The sequence below is a fragment of the Puma concolor genome, chromosome A1, assembly GCF_028749965.1.
Source record: "Puma concolor isolate L17-30 chromosome A1, mPumCon1.1.hap2, whole genome shotgun sequence".
In the NCBI taxonomy this organism is placed as follows: domain Eukaryota; kingdom Metazoa; phylum Chordata; class Mammalia; order Carnivora; family Felidae; genus Puma; species Puma concolor.
This window is the reverse complement of record NC_141667.1, coordinates 75,946,678-75,972,078: the sequence shown is the minus strand read 5'-3', so window position 1 is coordinate 75,972,078 and position 25,401 is coordinate 75,946,678. Positions and strand designations below refer to the sequence as shown.

The following is a 25,401-nucleotide window of genomic DNA, read 5'->3' as shown; positions in this document are numbered from 1 at the left end:
TAATCAATTCAAACTTTTCCTATCAGTCAAAGACTCCAATCTCCCACCTTAATATTGCCCCTTAATATTAATCCTATTTTACCTTTCCAATCCCATTTCCATTTTATCCACTCTTGATCTCAATGATGTTTTACAAATTCTGAGCTTTTATACATGTTAATTTTTCTTCACGGAATTTTCTTCCCCAAATATTCAGTTTGCTATCCATTGATGAGACCTTTCATGACTGTTCTCCTACATATGGAAGCAATCTCTCTAATATCTGAAAAACCCTATCTGTTTTTCTTTATTTCATCATTTTCTATGTTATTTATGGGAAGACCTTATCTCCTGTACTATACTTCTCTGAAAGATTCCTCATACCCCAAAATACCTAGAATTTCCCACTGCACATTTTAGTTGCTCTATAATATTTGCAGAATAACCATAAGATAGTTTATTGTTTTTCTTTAAATAACTTCTCAGTTTTTGATTTATAATTGAAAAGTAGTAAGATATTCAATATGTACAATGTGGTGATTTGATATACATATACATTATAAAAATTAATTAATTAATTAATTAATTAATTAATTTTTGTTTTTCTCCAGCAGCCGTTTATTAACATGACTGTTTAAAAAAGCTGAAGCTCTTAGGTGTATGGTGATGACTTTTGAACTTTTTCAGTGAACCCAACTATCTCTTCCCATGCTTGAGGACCAGTTCCTAGTCCATTTCCATCTCTTCTCTGTCCCCAGGGCCTTTCTCTGTTGGGTGTCATGGCTTCTTGTCCTCCTCTTCTGTCAAAAAGTCATTGGTACTGTCACCATGCTCAGTCCCTCCCAGGTCCTTTCTGGTGAACAGTTCCAGTGGTTTGAGGTCTGTCATGCTGTCATCACTGTCACTCACAGTTGCATTGTCATTGCTGGATGCAGGTTCCCAGAAGGCTTCTCTCAGGCGAGGTGGCCTGGAGCTGTCCGTCTGGTCTTTCCTCGGTCTCCTTTTGTGAAGGAGGCAGGCAGACACACACTCCACACCCTGCTTCTGACACTCTTCATATTCACGCAGAGCTCTCTGGTACCGCTGGCCCTGGGGATGCCTCAGCACATGTTCTGGGGACTTGTTGATGTGCCATAGGGTGAGTCTGTGTGAGTTTGTGTGTGTGAGAATATTTAGGTTCTACTCTCTTAGCAAATTTCAATTATACAATATAATATTATCAACTATAGTCACACATTAGATACTCAAACCTTATACATCTTATAATTGAAAGTTTGTACCATTCTACCAACCTCCTCCAGCCCTTAGCAATTACTTTTCCACTTTGTTTCTATGAATTTGACCTTTTGTTTAAAAATTTCACTTATGAGTGATACCATGCAGTATTCATCTTTCTTTGTTTGCCTTATTTCACTTAGCATAATGCTCTCCATTTTCATCAATATTGTCACAAATACCATGATTTCCTTCTTTTTAAGGCTAAATAATATCCCATTATATGTATCTTTGTATATATATATATATATATATATATATATATATATATGACATACATATATAATATATATATGTGTGTGTGATTTCACAAAAATGTCCAGTTTCACTCTTTTGCATGTGGCAATCCAGTTTTTCTAACACCATTTATTAAAAAGACTATCCTTTCCCTACTGAATATTCTTGGCTCATTTGTCATAAATTAATTAACCATGTATGTGTGGATTTATTTCTAGGTTCTGATTCTGTTCTATTGGTCTATGTGTGTACCCCTATGCTGCTACCATACTGTTTGATTATATATATTTTCACAAATATATATATATATATATATCACATTTTTATCACACACATATATATATATATATATATATATATATATATGTTTTTTTTTTTCTTGATCCACTCATCCATTGACGAACACTTAGATGGTTTCCACACCTTGACTGTTGTGAAAAATACTGCAGTGTACATGGGAATACAGATAGCTCTTCAAGATAACAGTTTTGTTCTCTTTGGATATATATCAGAAGTGGGATTGCTGGATCATAGGGCAATTCTGTTTTTAATTTTTTGAGGAACCTCCATCATATTTTCTATAGTGACTATACTTGTTTATAGTCCCACCAACAGTGTATCAGGTATTCCTCTTCTCCACATCCTTGCCAACATTTGTTCTCTCTCATCTTTTTCATACCAATCCTAACATAGTGGTTTAGGATAACCTCATGGTGATTTTGATTTGTGTTTCCCTGATTAGTGATGTTGAGCAGCTATTGGCTATTTGTATGTCTTCTTTGGAAGATATAATCTATTCAGGTCCTCTGTCCATTTATTAATTTGGTTATTTGCTTTTTTGCTGTTCAGTTGTATGGGTTCCTTATATATTTTGGGTACTAACCTCTTACTGAATGTGTGGTTTGTGTATATTTTGTCCATTTCCCATGCCATAAGTTGCCTTTTCATTTTGTTGATGGTTTCCTTTGCTGAGCAGAAGCTTTTAAGATTTATATAGTCTTACTTGTTTATTTTTGGTTTGGTTGCTTTTGCTTTTGATGTCAAACCCAAAAAAATCATTTGCAGACCAATGTCTGAGAAACTTATCTCTATGCTTCCGTATAGGAGTTTTACACTTTTAGGTCTTGCATTCAAGCCTGTAATCCATTTTGAATTGATTTTTATGTATCATGTAAGATAGCAGTCCAGTTTCACTCTTTTGCATGTGGCAATCCAGTTTTTCTAACACCATTTATTAAAAAGACTATCCTTTCCCTACTGAATATTCTTGGCTCATTTGTCATAAATTAATTAACCATGTATGTGTGGATTTATTTCTAGGTTCTGATTCTGTTCTGTTGGTCCGTGTGTGTACCCCTATGCTGCTACCATACTGTTTTGATTACGGTAGTTTGTAATATTGTTTGAAGTCAGGAAGTGTGATGCCTACAGCTTTGCTCTTCTCACAATTGCTTTGGCTCTTCAGGGTCTTTTGTGATTCTTACAAATTTTAGGATTTTTTTTTTATCTCTGTGAAAAATGACTTTAGAATTTTGATAGGAATTGAATTAAATCTGTAGATCACTTTATATAGTGTGTACATTTTAACAACATGAATTTTTCTAATTTAGAGCATAGCATATCTTTCTATTTATTTGCTTCTTCTTCAACTTTTTTCACTGATCTTATAATTTTCAGTGGATAGATCTTTTACCTCCTTGGTCAAATTTATTCCTAAGTATTTTGTTCTTTTTTAATGCTATTATAAATGAGATTGTTTTCAGATGAACAGTTTTTCAGACTTACAAGATTAATAAAACATTAGTTTCAGAGAGATTAAAACTATCATTTTTCTTATTCCCTGAAATTCTTTGAGGAAGTGTCTGTGCTTAATACATCCCTAAAAAAAATCTGTCACTATGATGATGATTGCAAATATGTAAGAGTTGCAAAACTTTGGTGTCAACCTTCATTTTTTAATTGAAAGTTAGGTAATGAGCAAATCTTTCATTAAACTGTTACTTCTCTCTGTTTAGAGATTTGTCATTGAAGGTTATCAATTTCTTCTGACAGTCCCCTCAAGTTACTAATTTCTCTTGCTTGGACTTTACTCTCAGGGACAAGAAGCTGGAATGTTGTGAAGGCAGGGAAAGCTTTTTCTTTACCCTCAGCATCTTCCAGAGGGAGAGATTAACAGAGAACCAAAGTTTTATTACATGTGCACAGGGGCTCAATAATGAAATTAAATCCTAAAGAAATGACCAAGGCTGGAAGTTTTTGTACTTTTTAGACAAAGAGACAATACATCTGTGAGGACTTGACAAGACAAAGAAAACTTAACTTTGGCATCTCCAATTAGTAAGGAATTTTAAACAGAATTTGGGTTGTGGCATAAATTGGTAAGAAGTAAATAAAGGTTGTTTATACAGCCTTCTCAGCTCTAAATTTCCCATCTCTGATGATAAAGATGTCTCTTTATTTCTTGCTTCAGGGAGGGTACCTTTCACATGAGAGTTTTATTTCCTGTTTCCAGGGGTACAGAGAAGGGCCTGAGTGTCTTTCTTGCCTAGACTGTCTCTTAAGTAACTTTTATCTGAAATAATCAATATGTCAAAGTGGCCCATTTAGAGGCAGCCTACCTTTGGCTCCTACATTTGGATGTAAGAATGAAGAATAAGAGAGACATGTATCTATCTTGTCTTTTGTTTTATCTGTTGGCCATATCAAAGGTAGTGTGTATATGTATGGGAAGAGGTGTGATGGGTGTTGTCCCAGAAAATGTGGGCAAATGGCAGATCTTTCGGTCTCCTTTGGGAAGATTTTACATATACTTTGATCTTAATGAAGGTTCAAAGTATTTAATGGGCATTATATCACTCATATTTGTATATTTGATAGGACATGCAGTTCCATTTCATTAAGGAATTGAATACTGATTTGGAAAGTTTACACTATTCTTCAAAGGCAGTAAAAATGAAGGCAAGAGTCAGATGCAGTAAATGGAACACTTGCCCCAAGTTTGCTCTATATTTCTTTTTCAATAATTAATACATTTTCTTATTAATTTTTTTAAATGTTTATTTGTTTTTGAGAGAAAGAGGGAGAGAGAGAGCGAGCGAGGGAGGGGCAGAGAGAGGGGGAGACACAGAATCCAAAGCAGGCTGTAGACTCTGAGCTGTTAGCATGAAGCCTGACACGGGCTCAAACCCACGAACCACGAGATCATGACCTGAGTGGAGTGGGACGCTAACTGAGTCATCCAGGCACCACTGCTCTTTATTTCTTTTATGGAAGTGTTCTAATTATTATAATGGTATAATAAAACTTCGTAAAACTTTAGTAACACAAAACATCATTTATTATTTTCAGCGATTCTGTGGGTCAGAAATATTTTCAATGCATGGTGGGCTGGTTTGTCTCTGCTCCATAATGTGTAGGACCCAGCTGGAAGATTTGAAGACTAGAGACTGGGCATCTCTGTCTCTTGTCACTCTATGTGATCTTGCCAACTTGGTGGCTTTAGGGTAGCAGGACTTCTTACAAATTGGCAGAAGGCTCCCAAGGCTCATACCCAGAGAAAGAGAGGGAAACCAGCAAAGGCTGAATTGCCTTCTTTTTTTTTTTTTTTTTTTTTTTTTACCTACTCTCAGAAGTCACACAACACCTCTTCCTATATTCTCTTTGTCAAGGCAGTGGTAGAGTCCTGCTCAATTTCAAAGGGAGGGGAAATAGACCACACCTCTTGGTGAGAGAGTGGCAAAGTTCTGGAAAAGCATATGGGACCAGAAATCTTATCGTGGCCATTTTTGGAAGAAACTACAGTGCATGTCTTGAACTTTCAACTTAAACTATTGTATAAGATTATAAAATTTAACATAAATTGTAGTACTAATGCTTGGTTTGGGAGTGTAGGTCTATTTCAGACTAGTATTCCGGCTTTACTATTTTTTTTTTTTTTGAAGGATTTAGAATTTTTTTTAGTTTTCCTTGGTAAGTTGTTCCAGCATCGGCAATATGCTTGAGAGCAAAAGAGCAGAAAATAAAAATTCAATGGACATATTTAGACAGATATGTGCCCCTGCAATAATTTCCCCAGAAATAATGACCATGTACAAATAATTAGAATTTCAGTTGTGTTAAAGTTGGATTCCTTTTGCTGACCTGGTTCAGCAGATGCAAACCAGGCTTAGGAGGATGATTGTAATTTCAGCATACAATATCCAGAAATGAAGTGAATGTGAAGGACTCTGTGACCTTCAGAGATGGAATTATGCCCTTTCTAGCAAAGCCTTTGATTTCTAAAATGTGTGCTATTTCCAGCAGACCTGACTCATTAATGCCTGTCTCCTATCCATGTTGTTCTGGATGGCCAAAGCATCATTATTGAGAAACTACTTTGTGCAGGGAACACTTTTTCCCTAATTGCTTTGCATAGAGATGAGTGCTTTTTCAAGGTTGAAGACTTCGGATTAGATAAAGATTGCTATTGAGCTAATCAGAGCATATGTGGGAAAGGTAAGGAGGTCAATGATTTTCTAAGAACAGAGCCTTTTTACTTTACCTTTACCTCTTTTTGAATACAGACATTTTCTTATTGTTACTTTGGTATATACGTTTTCTCTTTCATGGTAATACCCTTTAAAGATACACACACAGACACACCCTTCCTCCCACATTAATTTTAGGAAATACTAAAATTAGTGTTTCCATGATATGGGCCTTATTTTAGAAATGATTCTTTTATTGTTACGAATATTGCAATCAGTTGGTATTTCTGATAACAACTCTAAATATACATTTTATAGAACTGAAGGCAGAGAATACATACGTTGGCATGCAACTTTATGCTTCGAGAACAGTCATGCTTTTATTTTTTTAATTTTTTTTTAACGTTTATTTATTTTTGAGACAGAGAGAGACAGAGCATGAGCAGGGGAGGGTCAGAGAGAGAGGGAGACACAGAATCTGAAACGGGCTCCAGGCTCTGAGCTGTCAGCACAGAGCCCGACGCGGGGCTCGAACTCACGGACCGTGAGATCATGAACTGAGCTGAAGTCGGCTGCTTAACCGACTGAGCCACCCAGGCGCCCCCAGTCATGCTTTTAGTATATGTCATAATCTAACCTTTAAGGGCAAAATAGTGTACCACTTTTTTTTAATATATACTTTACTAGGTTGATAGTAAAGTAAACTACTGAGGAATATGTTGACAGCTTAAGTCTATACTTTAAGTGCCATTTTATTATTCACTGCAGTTTTTTTTTTATGCATTTGGATTTAACTTATTATATTTTTGCCCTGAGATAATTCATGCAAAATTATCTGAATGAAAAGCAGAGTATATACTTGCATGATTCTTAATGTATTTTTTATACAGAAATAGAGAGCTGAAGTGCAAAATGGAAATAGACTTCTTACTTCAATAATGGATATTTTGGTCCTTGTCCTCAGGGAGTTGAAACTGCTGCTGATGTAGCTTCATGACATATAGGTCTTAGTGTTAGCTTTACTTGGAGTAGAGAAACTCAAATGAGGTATTTGTGATGCACTTTTCTTACCCTTATCCATGTTTGTGTGGCTCAGTGACATCTGTAAGGGGGTATCTTTCAGGAGCAGGGTGCAGTATTAGTTACCAGCATTCTGTGCTTTCTCCAATGTTTCAGCAAACCACTGGTTTCTAATAATAAAACAGGAAAAGAAAAAAAGAAAGAGGAAAGAGAGACAATGCAAAAATGAATAAAGGAAAATAACAGCTCCATGCGGGAAGAAAGCAAAGATTAGATTAGCCATACGGAAGCAATTCCTGCCTGATTTGTTAAATAATATAATTTGAATAAGTAAAAAGGAAAATTCAGCAAAAGAAAATAGCATGGGCATATGGACCAAATTGAGTCAAGATTGTAAAGTTAGAATTTATTTATTTATTTTTTGCTGTATTCTATTTCTCTAAATGTTTATTTCTGTTCAGAATCTATGGCTGTAAAGACATATGCATCTTTTCTCTGAATGGTTTGAATTGTTTTTCTGAAGTCTGGACTAACTTTAGGTGTTTATTATGAACTTTAGGTGGCTTAGTGACTTTATATATTCAATAATAATAATGCCAACAATATATGAGATATGTACTTTGAACCAGAAGTTGCCCAATGCACACCGTTGAAAAGTAGATGAAGGTGTGCAGAATCTACCTCAAAATATTTCTTTTTGGCACGTGAGTTATTTTAGGCTGATTATTTTTAGGGAACAGCAGACAGGAAAAACTGAAAACAGTAGAAGTTACCCTTTCGTAAGAGATGTTTATACATATAGGGGAAATTGCTCTCTGTACCAGGAAGTGAAGGATGACTCCAAATCTCTAGCAACTGCTAAAATGAAGAAGGCAAGGACTTAAATCTCCATAGCAACCTTACCCTTGTTTACTGTGCTTTTCTTGATAATCTCCCATAACTGGCCCCTACCACCCCAACATCTTCTTTTGTCTTTAGCTGAAGATGGAATTTAAGGTGGTAATTTGGGCCATTTTGGGTAGTTACTCAGTTTTCCAGGGTATCTCTCATGTATACTGGAGGTGCATGTGTTATTAAACTTCTGTTTGTTTTTCTCCTGTTAATGTATCTTATATTATTGGGGGGGTGCATCTCAGTGAAGAAACTTGAAGGGTAGAGGAAAAATTATTTTTCCTCCCCTACATAGATCATTTTTATTTCATTATACATATGGTAAAACAGAGATGTAGAATGTTTGCCCATAAGTACATATTTTTAATTGGCAGGCCCCAAACTATATCTTCATAACAAGTCTTCTCTTTTTCTACTCTTCTGTCATTTCTGTTGGTCAGAATTATGTCATAAAATTTAGAATGTTAGTTCTTGTTGTGTCTTCTGCTTAACAGATACAATTATTTGTACTCTGGCAAAATTGTATTTTATTTAAATTTTTTTTTAATGTTTCTTTATTTTTGAGAGAGAGATAGAGTGAGTATGAGCAGGAAAGGAGCAGAGAGAGGGAAGCAGACTCCAGGCTCTGAACTGTCAGCACAGAGCCCAACATGGGGCTCAAACCCATGAACTGTGAGATCATGACCTGAGCCAAAGACTGAAGTTCAACCAACTGAACCACCCAGGTGCCCCACTCTGGCAAAATTTTAAAAGGAAGTTCCATTTTAAGTTGACAAAGGCTTAAACTTGTCTCAGGATATTTGAAGTGGCTCAATGCTATTAATGGTTTTGTTTGTTTGTTTGTTTTGGTTCAGTTTTGTCATCTTCATTAGAAAAATGTAATCTTTATCTTCTACTGGCTAATCTATAGTGAAAAGGTCCTTTTTGAAGAATAAATTATTGATCAGAAGTTTATGTTATAAGAAAATCAGAAAAAAAGAATTCAGTAGTTGCCTTAATAACATTGATAGCAAACAGATACAGCCTGTATGCTGCCTGCTTTCTCCATTTTCTGCTTTACTAATCCTACTAGAATTTAATCCTGGCCCTGTCCTCCTACTCTAACCACTCAATTGTCAAAATCCCACTCAACACCAAAGACCTGGTTCAAATGCTTTCTTTTTCCCAAGCTTTCCCTAATACCTTTCCTCCTTCCCCAAATAAAGGAAGAATCTAGTTTCTGTTTTCCTGTAACATGTTGCCTGGCTCATATAGCACAGTTCTAAATTATAGTTGTTGAGAAGCAATAATTCCTGTCCCCTCAAAGGTCCTTCTAACTGGACTAGGAATCACATTAACATGAGGTAACTTAACAGGAGAAAATAGAATTTAATAGGTGTACATATGGGGAATCTACATAAACATGGAAATTCCAATGACAGGCAAAATGAGGTGTATATGTCATTCTGAATTAAGGAGATGGGGTAGGGGTCTGGGATTTAAGAGGAAAGGAATGCACTCAACTAGGCAATAAGAAGAGCAGTATTTGGTAATTAGATGTTTGCCCTGTCGTATAGATGGGTCACCCAGATAAAGTTTATCTCTGCTAAAAACCCTCATTCTGAGAAAGACCCTCAATTTAGATTCTTATGTGTGGTTAAGGGAGGGACAAAAGTTTCTCTTGAGCCTGCAGGGTCTCAAGTGCCTTCGGCTCAAAATAATCTACATGCCAAAGTGCACATTCTTGGGGTGAGGGGGGGCTGTACCTAACCGTTCATAGTTGATTAATTATTAGTTATTTATAAAAGTCTCTTTTCTGTCTTTTAAGAGTAGCCTTGGTGTCTTCCAAAAATTTTATCTTACTGTTTCATCCTTAACAACATCTCAAAACAACAACAACAACAACAACAACAACAACAACAACGTGAGTGCCACCACAATAAAAATTACCACCTCTGCGTGACTTTGTTCTTATCTTCACATACTCTTAATTATTATTTCTGTTGATGTGGAAATAACAAATAGCCTGTTGGCATTTTTAGCAGATGCCTAGCACACCAGCAGAAGAATATATTAGAGAAAATTTATTAACTGAAATTTAAAGAAGTAATATAAGTTGTCATTATGGGGGGAAATCCATCTCTGGATAATTTTTATACCAAATGTATAATTTAGTATTATTTGTAAATTACATACGAATGGGGGTGAGAGTGGAAGTGAGGGGTAGGAATGAGACCGTTAGGTTTATAAAGATATTAATTCATCCTTGATTCCCATTCACAGGTTCCAAGATTCCCATTCAGTTTATGTCACATTCATACTACTCACCTTCTCTCCTATGTGATTTTCAGTGTGAGTTTTCTCCGTCCTATATCAAAGGAACAAAATAAATCCGTCTGTTACTTCGTTCAGTGGATCCATGTCCTATGGCATTGTATTTATTTTTGTATGTTAGTATTCACAGCTGGCTTTTTTCAATACCAGCATGCAGGGCAGTTTGATATTGTTTGGTTCTCTAGCACAGAACTGAGGTGGCCCTGTGGCTAAGCCGACATATCGAATGACCTGGTGATAACTTGTGGATTTTCATGCAGGAAGGCACAGCCTTTAGGGGCTCCCTCTGTTCCCCTTAGTGTAGGGGCTGTGCTTGCTATTTGAATCTTGGGATACAATGGGCCCCAATATATTCTTTTAAAAAGAAGTATTGATACTTAATTCAATTCCTATATTTCTGAGAAAGACCGACAAATATTTCTCTTTTCTATGGCATTAGTTTAGTTGTAATTTTAGTGGGGAATATGCCTTAAGTAATTTAATTTGGGATACACAAAAATTAGATGAACAGGAACGGAGCTTGAAAGGAAAGTGGAGAGCTGAGCTGCTGTACTGGGTCTTTGTTCTTTAGAAAGTTGGCAGACTGCTTCTGTGTGTGAAAGAGAGATTGTGTTAGGGTCCCATGGTGCCTATTAAGGTTTTCTAAGTAACAACTGAACTTCACTGGGCTCTGAGTGCTTGAGGTAGATAGATGGCTGATGCTCAGATTCCAATGCTACTCCTGCCTGAAGGCCCTATTTTTTGAAATACTGAGATAGCTTGTAAATTCGCTGAATGCAAGGGAATAAAAGTGACCGTTATTCACCAATTAAATTCTTTCCTCCCAGTGCAGAAATCAATCCTGTACTTTAGTCAGTGGGGGAGATAAAACTCTAGGACAGCAACCAGCTGTGGTGGCAGAAGGAAAGGCAATGAGAGTCTGAGACAGGAGCCACGCTTGGCTAAAACAAGGGAAGAAAATGGACTCAAATTGGCATTGGGTGTTCACTCAAGGGCATGTATCCTCCGTCCTCGGCATAAGCTGATAGAATCAAAATAGACCACATGGGGCAAAGGGCTGACTAGAAAAATCAGTTCAAGCAGCTTGGTTGCCTCCCAGAGATGTGAAGCAGCATTCGGCGGTCACATCCCAAGGGCGGACAGAAAGCAATACTCAGTTTTCACTTTGTTTGCTGTGACTATTAAAGGAAAGTCCAGGAGATGGCTGTTGGAGTAATGAAACCAGCATATTATGGGTGAGTGGAGACCAGGTGACTGGGAGCATTGTGGACAGAATGCAAACTACATTAGAATGAATAACCCAAGGCAGTGATTGTAATTGAGTGAGATTAAATTGGAAAACTATCAGGGGTGATGATGAAGACGTTATGTTGCCCACAGCGCTAGGAGAGAACACATGTGTAAATTAATTGAGCTAATGTAGGCCAGACCTTTGATCAGAACATCTATATTTCAAAAATGGTATTTATGGACACATTTTTTTATGGGTAGTTATGAGTAATTAGTGGTAGAAAAGAATTCTTTCCCTGTTCTTTAGTAAAAAAAAGGAACCCAAGAGTACTGGAATAGCAAATTGGCTCTAGAATCTTCCCCATATTCAGTTTCCCTTCCCTAGCAGATCCCTGCCTTATAGAAACAGGGACTGTGATTTATCCCTGCTGTGGAACAGGTGGCTCCAGGTCCTTCATTATAACTGAGCAATTTGTGCTGGTCCTGTCACACTCGCAATTTGCTTGCCCATGGATTGGTGGGTCTTTCTGGGTCACAGCAGAAAAAAAGCAATCCCAGAAATTCCTCCTTTTAAAATGGTATTCTTAGGATAATCTGATGTTTTCACTATTTTACATCAAACGCCATTGCAAGAATAGCTCACAGGATTGCAGCCTTGAAGAAGCATGGGGCTGGAGCTTCAGAAGCCCCCAGCTTACCTTGTGTTCTTTTTTGTAGGGCTCTGAATAAGCCATACACAGGGAACATCACAGTGGTAACTCTGCTTAGTGATCACAATTTCCTGCTTTGTATTTTTGAAAAGTTTTACTTCTCAAAGGACCTAGATCAGTAAGCCCTTTACATCAAACTTGGACAGAATTTTTGAAATTTCATTTAACCACAGAAATTTAAAGTTGCCCATGACTGTGGCATGCGTTATCCCCAAAGAGAATTATTTTGCACATTGTGCTTCTGTGCAAAACAAAAATGCAACTGTCCACGCACACACACATCTACACACATATGTTTAAAAGGATGTTTATTTATTGAAATTGTTTTTGGTGACCACATTTTCAGCCTATACAGGTAGCAAAGGCACAGTCATGTTTTATCCTCTAAAATAGGGTACGTGGCCCTATTGTGTCTATTTGCGCTTTGGGGGAATTTAGTTTATTACGTAAGATAGCCAGTTATGAGCAAGGACTTGAGTGAACAAGAGGCAGGGGATGATACATTGGTGAAAGAAAGGAGAGAAAAGGATGGTAAGGAATGTGTCTTACTTGGAGGTAGTGCTTATATGACCTGAGAGATGACATCGTGGGAGGTGGGAATAGAATTTGGGAAACTCAACTCCTAAAAATTATATGTAGCATTAAGTGATCTCTTGCTGTTAGTCATCTATCCTTAATATGGAAAGGGAGCAGAATTTGCCACTCCAAAATGTTTCTTTGGCATAAGGATTATCGTGAGAGGGTTATTTTTAAGAAACAGCAGACACAGGGTAGAAGCTCTGAAAACCGAGTAGAAGTTAACCTTTTGTAAGAGACATTTAAATCTCCATTTGTAAGGGTGTCTCTCTCTCTCTGTATCAGAAGGAGGAGGATGGCTAAATCTACCCTCATCAGTGGAGCAGGCAACTGGCTTAAATCTGCAAACAACCTGACCTTTATTTACTCTGCTTTGCCTGATAACCTCCCACAATTGGTTTCCCTCCCACACACATCTTCTTTTGTCTTTAGCTGGAAATGGTATGTAAGGTGGTAGCTTTGGCCATTTTGGGGAGTTACTCAGTTTTCCTGCGTATTTCTGATATATATAGGAGATACATATGATATTAAACTTCTGTTTGTTTTTCTCATGTTAATCTCTCTTGTAATACAGAGGGGTGTCAGCCAAGAATCTAGAAGGGTAGAGGAAGAATTATTTTTCCTTCCTCTCAATGTATTTTTCATTAATTGCATTGGAAATTCAGTCTATCACCTCTGTCTCTCTCTGTCTCTCTCTCTCTCTCTCTCTGATGAGTCACCACATTGTTTTGCTTTTCTTACTTAATCTGGAAGCAGAATAACCAAAATAATTAATATCATTAACAAAAATAGAAATTCTTCCATTTGCATTTTTAAATTCCCTTCATTTTGGTTATTTGTTGCCTCTTTAGGTGTTTTTCTGAAAAAAGATTCGCATATGGAAGGTAGGTAAATATGAAACTAGCCACATCAGGAGTCAGACAGTTGAGCCTAATGAACATGAATTTCTGATTTCTGGGCTGTTTCTTATGCTTCTAAGCATAATGGCAGAAAACCGACTTGTGTTTTTGCTCTTCTTCCTTTTTGGTTTTTAATGTGTATTTATTTTTGAGAGAGAGGGGGGTAAGGGGCAGAGAGAGGGAGACAGAGCAGAGAGCCCAATGTAGCGCTTGAACCCACAAACCATGAGATCATGACCTGAACTGAAGTAGGACGGTTAACTGACCAAGCCACCCAGGTGTCCCTTTTGCTCTTCTCCCTATACATGAAAAGCCCTGTTGGAATGACATTAGTTTGATGTCTCTAAATCACATAAAAGTTACTATGTGTGACACATTTTTCCAAATTTTATTTTGCTTTCTAATTCATTTTCAATTTTTTGACACGCATGCTGTTAAAGACACATACACATAAATATATTTCTATTCCTTTGAGAAGCAAAGCCAGCAAAAGCATATATAAAAAAACGGCCAGCCAGATGTCCAAGGCCACATACCTCCGTTGCATGCCTTTGGCTTCTATAGCCTTGCTTGCCTCTTGCATCAGCCAACTGCCTGCGCAGCACAACCAATATTCCCCCGCCCCGCCACCATGCGGCCAATAGAAAGTTTCCAAGTACCCAGAAGCTATCCAGGCATTAAATAAGGCCAGTGCCAAGGCTCGCTGCTCCGCCAATAAACAGTGTTTTCTGATTCCTCGAGTGTGTGTTGCTTGTCTCTTCCTGGGCGCCGAGAATTTGCTGTAACACTTTTCTGAGCTATTTACTATTTTTTAAGTTCTTGCTATTTCTGAATCAGTTCTATAATAATATCTTTATTTTTTTGATACACTTTTTTTCTTTAATTAGAATCATCTGAGATTTGTATTGAAGTATGCTAGGAAGTATAAGTCTGACTCTTTAAAAAAATAATTATTTCATATCATCTATTGAATAATTTACTCCTTTGTTATTGGTATCCATGATCCTTTATATCACATATTAAATTCTTTTGTATATGGAGGTCTATTTCAGGGTATCTGTGGTTTTCTTTATGTCTGTAAATTTTCATGCCACTATCACACTATCTTATTATTGTAGATTTTTAATTCACTTTTATGTTTAGCATAACAAATTTTCCTCCATTATTTTTCTTTGTCAAAGATATATTAACTATTGACCAGGTTAATTCCTATATGTAAACTTGAGAATCACTATGCTAACTTCGAAAACAGTCCATCTAAATCTTATAGGCAATAGCATTAAATCTCTATATGAGTTTGAAAGAATGTGTTCTCCTAAATATATCAATTTTCTAATTTATAATAATGAAATGGTTTATGAATTACTCAAATATTAAAATTTTATAGGTCTTTCATGAAGATCCTACCTAAATTTTGCTTGCTATCTGAAAGGAATTTTTTATTATATTTCATAGAAGCTAATTTAAATTATTTGCTTTTATTATTTTTTTCTTATAAGAGGCTACACTACTTAAAGCCATTATTAACTATAAAATATTATGGTAGATTATTTGGAGTTTTCTCAATACAGAATTATACCAATGAGAATATTGTTTTCCTCCTTTCTAACTGCTGTATTTTTCTTCCTGTTTCACATCTTTGTGTATTTGTTAGAACATTTAGAAAAATGTTAAATAATGTTAGGAAATTCAGTATTTTGATCACTAAAATGATTTTGGTCTGACTTTAAGAGATATAGTGGTGACTTGTTCATTTCTTAAAATATGTCTCAAAATTTAGTACTGAATATTATCACGTATCTTTGTGGAGTCTATTGAGGTTATGAAAAGTGTTCTCTTATTTGAACATATTGCTGTTAAAAAAGATTTCCTATAATTTGGATTCCTGAATTAAAACAGACTTGGTCATGGTAGATGTACTGTTGAATTCAATATGCTTGTATCTCATTTAGAAATATTCATATCTGTATTCATAAGTGAATTTCCTTTAAGGTTAGTTTTATGGCTCAAATGTATAATATTAATCAAAGTGAAGTTTAATATTAACACAGAATGTAAGTGAATGTAGAATAGCAGGACACGTTCAAACTTTTTAAGCCACTCTCTGTGAGGCATCTGACCATGCTTTTTTCCAGGCAGTGTAGTTTTGAAAAGCCACACATTTGCATAATGTCTTTGCTGTTGTTCCTTTGTTCTTTGAGTTGTACCAAACTAATTGCTTTAGAAAGTTATTTCCCAAATTCTTCCCACAGGTAACATTTAGGTAAATAAGGCTCTTCAAAGTTAGAATCAGGGACTTGATACTGTTAGTATACATCCTGGAACATCAAAGAGCAAGGCCCAAGTCTCTGAAGAAACATAACCTCACAAACTTCTCCTCCCACCACTCCTTCGGTTAATGTCCATTCTGATTAGAAAGGAATCAAGAAGGAACCAGGAAAAAGTCAATATTGCTGGCAACAAAGTTCTAGGGAAAGGCATTCCTTCACACTGATTCTGCTGAGGGAGTTTGATCAGACCATCAGTAAACTCTCTTAAGATTCTTCCATCCAAAGTCGCTTTTTCCTAGCTTCTTTCTTTAATGATGTATATACCAATTATCTTTTCCTTGGGAACATGAAAGAAGTTACTGATTAAACTTTCTTTTGAGACATTTTGTAATTCTTTTCATAATTCCATTTTTCCCCCCTATGGCCTTTAGTTTTTTTTTTAGGTGTTCTACTTCTATTTGAGCTGGATTTTGTAACTGTTTTCCCAGAAAGGTGTATGTCTCATTGACATTTTTAAATTTATCATCACGGAATTGTGCATACATAATTTAAAAATCTTGTCTGTTGTTGCTTTCATAGGTCCTGTGACAATTGATCATTAATTTGGTAAACTATTTCAGGTGGATCCCCCTGAGCTGTAGTTCACTCTGAAGGTTTTGCTGAGATTTTTCCATTAATTTCTAATTACAACAGTGGAATTAAATTTCTTTTTATAAGCTTTCTTGTACTATAGATGGCAGTTATAACTTTGACACCCTTATCATGTCACTTGAATTTCTGTGTCTGGGTGCTCTGTGGGCACAGAGTCTTTTCTTCAGAGTTCTAAATTTGCCCTTGGCAGTGAGCTGTCTCTGTTTTATGACATGCTGATCTATGAGCGATGTCTCTTCTTTGTCTGTTGTAAACAAACCTGGGATGACTGGGAGTATTTCTCCAGTGAATGAATAGTCTGCTTAACATTCTACAGTTTCAAGTATGACAGTATAAGAGACTCATAAATACCCTGGTTGTCTTGACTCATCACTGACTTTCAGGAAATCATACTTAACTTTCGTATCTTTACTTTGGAATGAAAACGTGGAGGTCTTCTGAGAAGCTGGAAAACAATTTCATTGAAAGATGGGGGAATTCTTTGTATTAGCCAGTTATGGAAGTAAAGTATATCTGATTGTTTTCTACTCTTTTGACTTTCTATTGACCTTTGTTGGATATGAGATTTAATTCCCTCTGTCTCCTCACAGCATATGGTAAATGATTAGGCATCAGTGATTCTCATCAATTGTGCAAAATGACAGGACAAACATCATCTGGAGGTGTGAACATTTTTTTTACGTGTAATGATTGATTTACCGTAAGCCAACTACATCCCTCTGCCTGTTTCCCCTTTTACCAAAGACATGGGTCTGCCAAGCAGCTCATCTCTCCATTTGGGAATGGAATAGTTTTTCTTCCAGTTGGTAATTAAAAACCTGATTGCTTTCACTAGAATCATCTTATGGTATAGAAGTGTAGTCCTCTGATCTGTCTGTTTAAAATTGATCTGTGTTAAAGTAAACCTACCCACTGTTAGACTGTTTTATTTAATGATAGCCTTTCTTACTAGCTGAAATCCTATTTTATATTTTAATTTATTTATTTGTATTTATTCTATGAAAATATAAGCAAAACAGGGACTTGTCTGTTTTATTCTCTGTCATGTTGCTGTTGTCTAGAATAGTTCCAGGCATTCAGTATTAAATCCTTCCAAACTTTCTGATATATTTGGCCTTCTTTTTATTGGTGTGGATAAATATTTGTATTTTAAGTTGAACAGTCTCATTTATATGTATGTTAATATTATAAGCTACCTCATATCTCTTTAAATGTACAGTACAAATAAATAATAAGAAACCAATCAGTATAATGTACTTGCAGATATGGTTTGAACTGTCTTTTTAAAAAAATTTTTAAAGTTTATTTATTTATTTTGAGAGAGAAAGAGCATGCATAAGCAGGTAGGGGGGAACAGAGGGAAAGGGGGAGAGAGAGAATCCCAAGCAATCTCCGCACTGTCTGCACAGAGCCTGATATGGGTCTCAGACTCACAAACCCATGAAATCATGACCTGAGCTGAAATCAAGAGTTGGATTCTTAACAGACTGAGCCACCCAGGTGCCCCTGGTTAGAATTTTCTTAAATTATGTTGTTTTTTTAAAAAAATGCATCAAGAGAGACAGGGAATAGATACTCATGCACTGTTGGTGAACATGTGAATTGGTATAACTTTATGAAGGGCAATTTGGCAGTTTCTAACACAATATAAAATGCACACACCTTCTGACATAGTGATGTCATGATATCAATGTTAGAAATTCTTTTGTTTTATTTATTTATTTATTTATTTATTTATTTATTTATTTAATATGAAATTTATTGTCAAATTGGTTTCCATACAACACCCAGTGCTCATCCCAACAGGTGTCCTCCTCAGTGCCCATCACCCACTTTCCCCTCTCTCCCACCCCCATCAACCCTCAGTTTATTCTCAGTTTTTAAGAGTCTCTTATGGTTTGCCTCCTTCCCTCTCTGTAACTTTTTTTTTCTCCTTCCCCTCCCCCATGGTCTTCTGTTAGGAATTTCCCCAAGGGATAGGAGTGCTAATGCATAGGGGTACCCCAAGATTTATAGCAGCACTTTCAACAATAGCCAAATTATAGAAAGAGCCTAAATGTCCATCAACTGATGAATGGATAAAAAAGTTGTGGTTTATATATACAATGGAATACTGCTTGGCAATGAGAAAGAATGAAATATGGCCTTTTGTAACAACACGGATGGAACTGGAGAGTGTTATGCTAAGTGAAATAAGTCATACAGAGAAAGACAGATACCATATGTTTTCACTCTTATGTGGATCATGAGAAACTTAACAGAAGTCAATGTTAGAAATTTTTATAACTATAGTTGTGCCAGTGCACAAGGATTTTTGTAAATGAGTATTTATTTCAGGATGATTTTAGTAACAGACAAAACAAAACCACCCCACCCCAAATCTGGAAGAAAATCTAATGACCAAGAATAATTAAAAATTATTATGGGGCATGATATGATTTAAGAATATGAATCAGTTAAGAAAAAAGAAAAGAAGTAGTGCTGTAAGTTCTGACATGAAAAGGTGCTTAAGACACAAGTAAGCAAGCTGCACAACAATAGAGTAGTATAGTGTTACTTTTAAAAGGTTTTTATTGTGGGGGCACCTGGATGGCTCAGTGAGTTAAGCATCCAACTCTTGACTTTGACTCAGGTCATGATTTCATGGTTCATGAGTTTGAGTGGACAGTGTGGAGCTGCTTGAGATTCTTTCTGTCCTTTCTCTGCTCCCTCCTCCCCCTCCCCCCAAAAAAAACAAATAAATCAACTTTAAAAACAGGTTTTTATTTTCATATGTACATAACAATGATTTAAAAAATGCTAGTAGGACTACCAAAGAAGTTACATTTTGTATTTTAAGGTTATTAAGAACCAGCAGTGTGATGACTTAACTTTTGATGCTTATATCACAGGATCACAAATATTCTCCAGGTTAGGATCTAAGAAATCATTTAGTTGAAGGAGAGGAAGAAATTTTCCTTAGTCCAAGGTTCTTCCAGCTGGACAAAGAATTGAATTAACGTGAGAAAGATTAACAGGAGTAAAAAACAGTTTTATTATGTGCACATGGAGGCTCAATAATGAAATTGAGTGGGGCGCCTGGGTGGCTTGGTTGGTTAAGCGTCCGACTTCGGCTCAGGTCATGATCTCACGGTCCGTGAGTTTGAGCCCCGCGTCGGGCTCTGTGCTGACAGCTCAGAGCCTGGAGCCTATTTCGGATTCTGTGTCTCCCTCTCTCTCTGCTCCTCCCCTGTTCATGCTCTGTCTCTCTCTGTCTCAAAAAAATAAATAAACGTTAAAAAAAATTAAAAAAAAAAAAAAAAAGAAATTGAGTCCTAAAGAAATGACCAAGACAAGGGTGCCTGGGTGGTCAATCGGTTAAGTGTCCTACTCTGGATTGTAGCTCAGGTCATGATCTCATGGTTAGTGAGAGGCTCATGAGATCAAGCCCCATGTCGGGCTCTGTGCTGACAGCACAGAGCCTGCTTGGGATTCTCTCTCTCCCTCTCTCTCTGCCCCTCCCCTGCTCATTGTAGCTGTCTCTCTCTTAAAATAAATAAATAAATAAATAAATAAATAAATAAATAAATAAATAAATAAACTTTATGAAAAAAAAAAAAAAAAAGAAATGACCAAGGAGGGTAGTTTTAATACTTTTAAGACCAGGAGGCAATAAATCTGTGAGGAATTGGCAGGGCAAAGAAAATTTACCTTTGGAAGATTTACTTAGTAAGGAATTCTAAACAGAATTGGGCTGAGGTAGTGTATTAGTAAAAAGTAATAAGGGTTTTGTATGCAGCATTCTTGGCTCCAAATTTCTTCTCTTTGATGATGAGGATGCCTCTTTGCCTCCTGGCACAGAGAGGGTACTTTTCACATGAGAAATTTATTTCCTGCTTCCATGAGGACAGAGAAGGGTCTCAGTGACCTTCTTGCACAGGCTGTTTCTTAATTAACTTTTATCTAAAACAATATGCCAAAGTGGCATATTTGGGGGCAGCCTGCCCTTGACCTCTGCATAATGTAGCACATAGGAGTGTGACTTAGGGACTGTAGATAGACTGATTTTTAGCTATTTCTTTTGATTGCCATGTAATTTAGATTATTACTTAAATTCTCTGAGCCCCACTTTCCTAATAGATAAATTGGAGATAGTGAGAATGGTTGATGTGTCTTAAGAGCTTATTATGTGCTTGAATACTTTATCTTATTTAAAGCCTACATCATTAAGCCCATAAAGAAAGTAATATTATTTCTGTCTTACAGATACAGAAACTGAGGCACAGATAAATTAAGTAACTTGTCCAAATGATATAAACAAGTGTTAGCCTTGACATTTCAACCCCTACAGACAGACTTTGCATCCTAGCCTTTAAACCAACACGCCATACTGTTCCCTGTCCATACTCCTAGCTTGTTTGCCAGAAAAATGATAGTGTATGTGACTATCCTAGTAGAATGTCTGACATGTGGTAAGCTGTCATTAAATATAATTATTTTCTTATTCCAGGGATATTGGTACTATGTTCTTTTGGGGTTAGAGAGCAGAGGACTGAAGAGCCAAGCGTTTGTTTAGTATTTTGGACTTTGACCTCAGACTTAATTAAATTTATGGTTGCAAAAATTAAAATTGTACAAAACAGTGATTTATACATTACAACTAAAAAAAAAAAATGACACCCAGGCTGGTTAAGTTTTTTCCCCATAATCAACCAGTTAGTGAAAAGCAGAACTTTCTTTCATCTTCCTCTCCACTTCTGTCCCTACCTCCTTTCCTTTCCTTCCTTCCTTCCTTCCTTCCTTCCTTCCTTCCTTCCTTCCTTCCTTCCTTCCTTCCTTCCTTCCTTCTTTCATTATTTCTCTCCCTCACTCCTTCTGTCTTTTTCTTTTAGAACGTAGAGTATGTTGGGATGGCTTATACTTGCAACAGGGAAATATGCTACCTTTAACATTAAAATCTGAACACCTACTTTAATGAACCCTTAATGAAATTGCTACAAGTGTGGTGAACCCATAGAAATAGGAACATGATTTGGAGCTTGGTCACAGATAGGCAGAGGTGGGGATCTGAGGGTGGGAAAGGGTCACTATACGGCTTCCAGCTAGATGACTGCACACCTCCAGTAAGACGAGTGTCAAATAAACTCAGATGGAATCCTGGCACTCAGTAGTGGAAGATAAAACAGATCCTTGATTAGAAATGTTCAATGCAGGTGTCTTAGTTGGTTAAGTGTCTGACTTTGGCTCAGGTCATGATCTCACGGTTTGTGGGTTCAAGCCCCACCTCAGGTTCTGTGTTGACCACTCAGAGCCTGGAGCCTGCTTCAGATTCTGTGCCTCCTTCTCTGTCTGCCACTCCCTCCACTCATGCTCTGTCTTTCTCTCTCTCTCAAAAATAAATAAACATTACAAAAATTACAAAGAAATGTACAATTCAGACAACATTATGTATTGATGGTAAACATACAGTGATGGTAGCATGTGAGATGGCAATATGCCATGGTTATCACACCTCAGTCTGAAGGAGGTTAGCAGAGCTGTCTGCACAAACTTAAGGATGGAAGGTCATAGCTATTAGGAATGTAGTCTAAAAACAGTCCTACATTAACATAGACCATTATGTAAACAGCAACTCAGAATCCATGTTGGTTCTTAAACTTTGCCCAATAGCAGAGATGAATGACTACAGGTCTCAGAAATTCATTCCTGAAATGGTTCAAAAATGCTTTAAGAATTGTTCAGCATGAGGCACAGTGGTAAGCCCAGGATGTGTTTTTTGGGGGGAAGTGCGGGGATCCAGTGAGGCTACTACCCTACAGTAGTGTTGGACAGGAGCAATCCAACTTTATCTCCCGATTCTTATGAACCATAAGTGTAATTTGACACAGAGCTCATGTGATAGAATTAATAAGCTGAAGTTATGCTTTTATTTCAATTTGGTTTATAAATCTTTGAAACCTTGATATTTTATTATTTTGCCTTCAGTTTTGCCTGAAGTAAACTTTGGTATAGGATCATTTGGTTTTTTTGTGATGTTAATACTACTTCTGCTAGATATTTATTTTTAGCAATGTTGTCAACTTTTACATGATGTATTTTCTCTGCATCTTTGCAAGTTACATTTTGAGTTTGTAAGGTATACTATTGGTTCACATTAAATCATTGTCAAATGCATTACCAAACTGCCATCCCAGTTCTTACTCAAAATGTTCAAGGGAGTAACAATTCAGTTTGTTTTCCTAATAGGAAAAAAAAATAACTAATTTGTAATAATCTCCAAATTGAGGAAGTCAGGAGGGAGAACATATTAATGCATATTTGATGAAATTTAGAACATTAATTAGCTTAGTCTGTGAGCTGTTACTCAGGTATTGAAAGTAAACCTTTCATAGAATAGAATGGTGAATATTTGCATTAGAATTCTGTTTTTGTGCCAACTGAATTTATATGCAACTTTTCTTTTAATTCAAAAAGATGTAGTAATTAGCTCAGCTGATGATCTAGACATTTGTCACACGTATTTTTCTTAAGTGAGTTAATTTTTGAGTTGTGGAAGAAGACACTAAAGTCTATGATATATTTTTTAACTTTTAAAGTTGAAATAACACCAAAATAATTTTTAAATGTTATAAACTCAAATCCATTCTGCCTGTAAGTGTATTATAGACATTTTTATAGTTTTATCCTTTTGTACATGAGGATTTTTAATGAAGAGTGTGACAAAGTTGATTTCCCTAGGTGGAACAGAGTACTGTTTCTAAAAGAAAACACCTCCCCTCCAGCGTCTACGGGTCTAGAGGTCTGAAAAGGTCTAAAGGTATGGGTTTACCTAATTAAAAGTAAAAATGAAATAATTAAAGCTAAAAGCTATGAAAATAAAACAGGATGTCTTTTGTTAAAAATAAAACTGATGTGTGAAATAATTAGCAAACATAAAAATGGACTCATGAATAGAATCCCCTTTTAAATTACATCCATTTACCTAAATTTTAGTATCAACCATGTTGATATCATGGAGAACTGTCAAGAGAGCTGACATTCTTAGAAGACATAACATCCCCTGTAACCTTTAAAGAAAGCTGCTTCTGAAAGCCCTAAAGGCAGACTGGTCAGACTGGCATTTGTATAGTGTGGTGGGAGATGTTAAAATAGCAACACACGGAACCCTTTTGAGCAATTTTTATGCCATGGACAGTGAGGCTTTTGGAAAGAAATCTATAAGTAGTGATTTGTCACCACTTATGTAAAGTGGAATAATTTCAGACAGTCTTTTTTTTTCCGGATCAGAAAGTGCTATGCCCAAAGTGAATAATAAATCAAATTTGAATCCTTTTGTCTTGATATATACATCTCTGAGGATATTATTTTTTAAAACTAACATTTATTTCTTCATTCTCCGCAGAACCAAAGTCCAATTTTATAACTTTGCAAATTTTTTCAATCACTTCCTTTGGTGTAACAATTACAAGTGCAACATATTTGTAATAAAACTGTCAACCATGGTTCAATTCAAAATGTATCATGGGGAAGTCAGGCTTCTGAAGTGGGAAAAGTCTGGTGCTTTTCTTTGAGAAGCAGTGAAGATAAACTCACAGGACACTTAAGAATCAAATAGAAATTTCCCAAACTTTGGAAAGTTTGGAATCCAACTTTTCCTAATTACAAAGCAAATTTTAAGGGTGCTTATAAACTATTGTCTTCAACTTTTAGAGCCAATATGGTATGTAGTCTACAACTTTTGTTTATGTTGAAAAAAGATTTGACTGCATACTAGAGAAATAGATGAATAACTATTAATATTTAACCCTCAATTAGCTCTGTTTTTAATATCAGTGAGACTTGAGAATCATTGTGACTCTATGATTTTTTTGTGTCTTTGTGAAGCATAAAAATGAAGTAATTTATCTCCCACCATCTAAAATAGCTCTGGAAGACTTGTAATTCCTCTATTCTGTATATACTTTACATTCTGAATATACTCTGTAAGTATTTACTGAAGCTGTTCTCTTGAGTTTATACATCAGATATTTAACCTCTTGTGTAAGTTCCCACATTTGTTCACAGGATTCACAATTTTAGTTATTTATAATTGAGTGTGTATTGATCTGTAGTGTTCATCTTGTTTAATAATTTAATCTCAACATTAGTTTATAAGGTAGATGAAGGAGATATTATATCTAAAGTTTGGGCTTTATAACAGTCAACATTTTGGTTACAGTAGGAAAACAGTCTGAAATTACTGATGAACTTTTTCTGCCTAAACCAGCAAAACATTGTACTTGGTTACTGAGGAAGTTCATTGAATATGAAGAATTTTGGATCTGGCAATTCAAGAATACATTAATGGCTAGGGTTGAAACCATAGTTGAGTAAATATACATGGTTAGGGATTTTACTTTGTGAATGCTGTCTCTTTTGTAATTTTCATATTTATGTCTTCTCCTCTGGATTACATTTTAATTCCTAAAGAGTAGAGATCTTATTTGTGCATGTTGAATGTATATACAGTAGTAGACATTCAATTGCCAAAGTAAAACTCCATTTTTCTATTGACTCTGAAGATTTCCTAAATCATGATACGTATATTTTGGTAGGGCATTTGAAATTGCCAAGTATAAATGTTAGGATATTGTAAGATTACTTGTAATGACCTCATGCCTTCTAAAGTAGCCAGGCAGTAGTAACCGTATGTATATATACATGCCTAGGGGAACAGTCTATCCATGGGGAATAAGTTTAATTATTGGTTCTTCTTTGTCTCCTTGATCATTCTAAACCTCAGAATAACTTACTATCATCTGGGAACTTTTCTAGCTTCATCTTTAAAGAACTGAACTTCCCAATATGTGATTCTTTAGGCCATCTTCTTAGGTTGGAAATACGACGAGTAGCAATACATTAGTAC

The 25,401-nt window shown here is 36.0% G+C and overlaps 1 long non-coding RNA gene and 1 pseudogene across 11 annotated transcripts in view; one reads left to right on the top strand and one right to left on the bottom strand.

The window, feature by feature from the left end:
* The window catches only part of LOC147584241 (uncharacterized), a 386,937-nt gene that overhangs the window by 218,733 nt on the left and 142,803 nt on the right, over positions 1 to 25,401 (top strand). The gene's annotated exons all lie outside the window — the stretch shown is intronic.
* Positions 601 to 25,401, bottom strand: part of LOC112860548 (surfeit locus protein 2 pseudogene) — a 49,902-nt pseudogene continuing 25,101 nt past the window's right edge.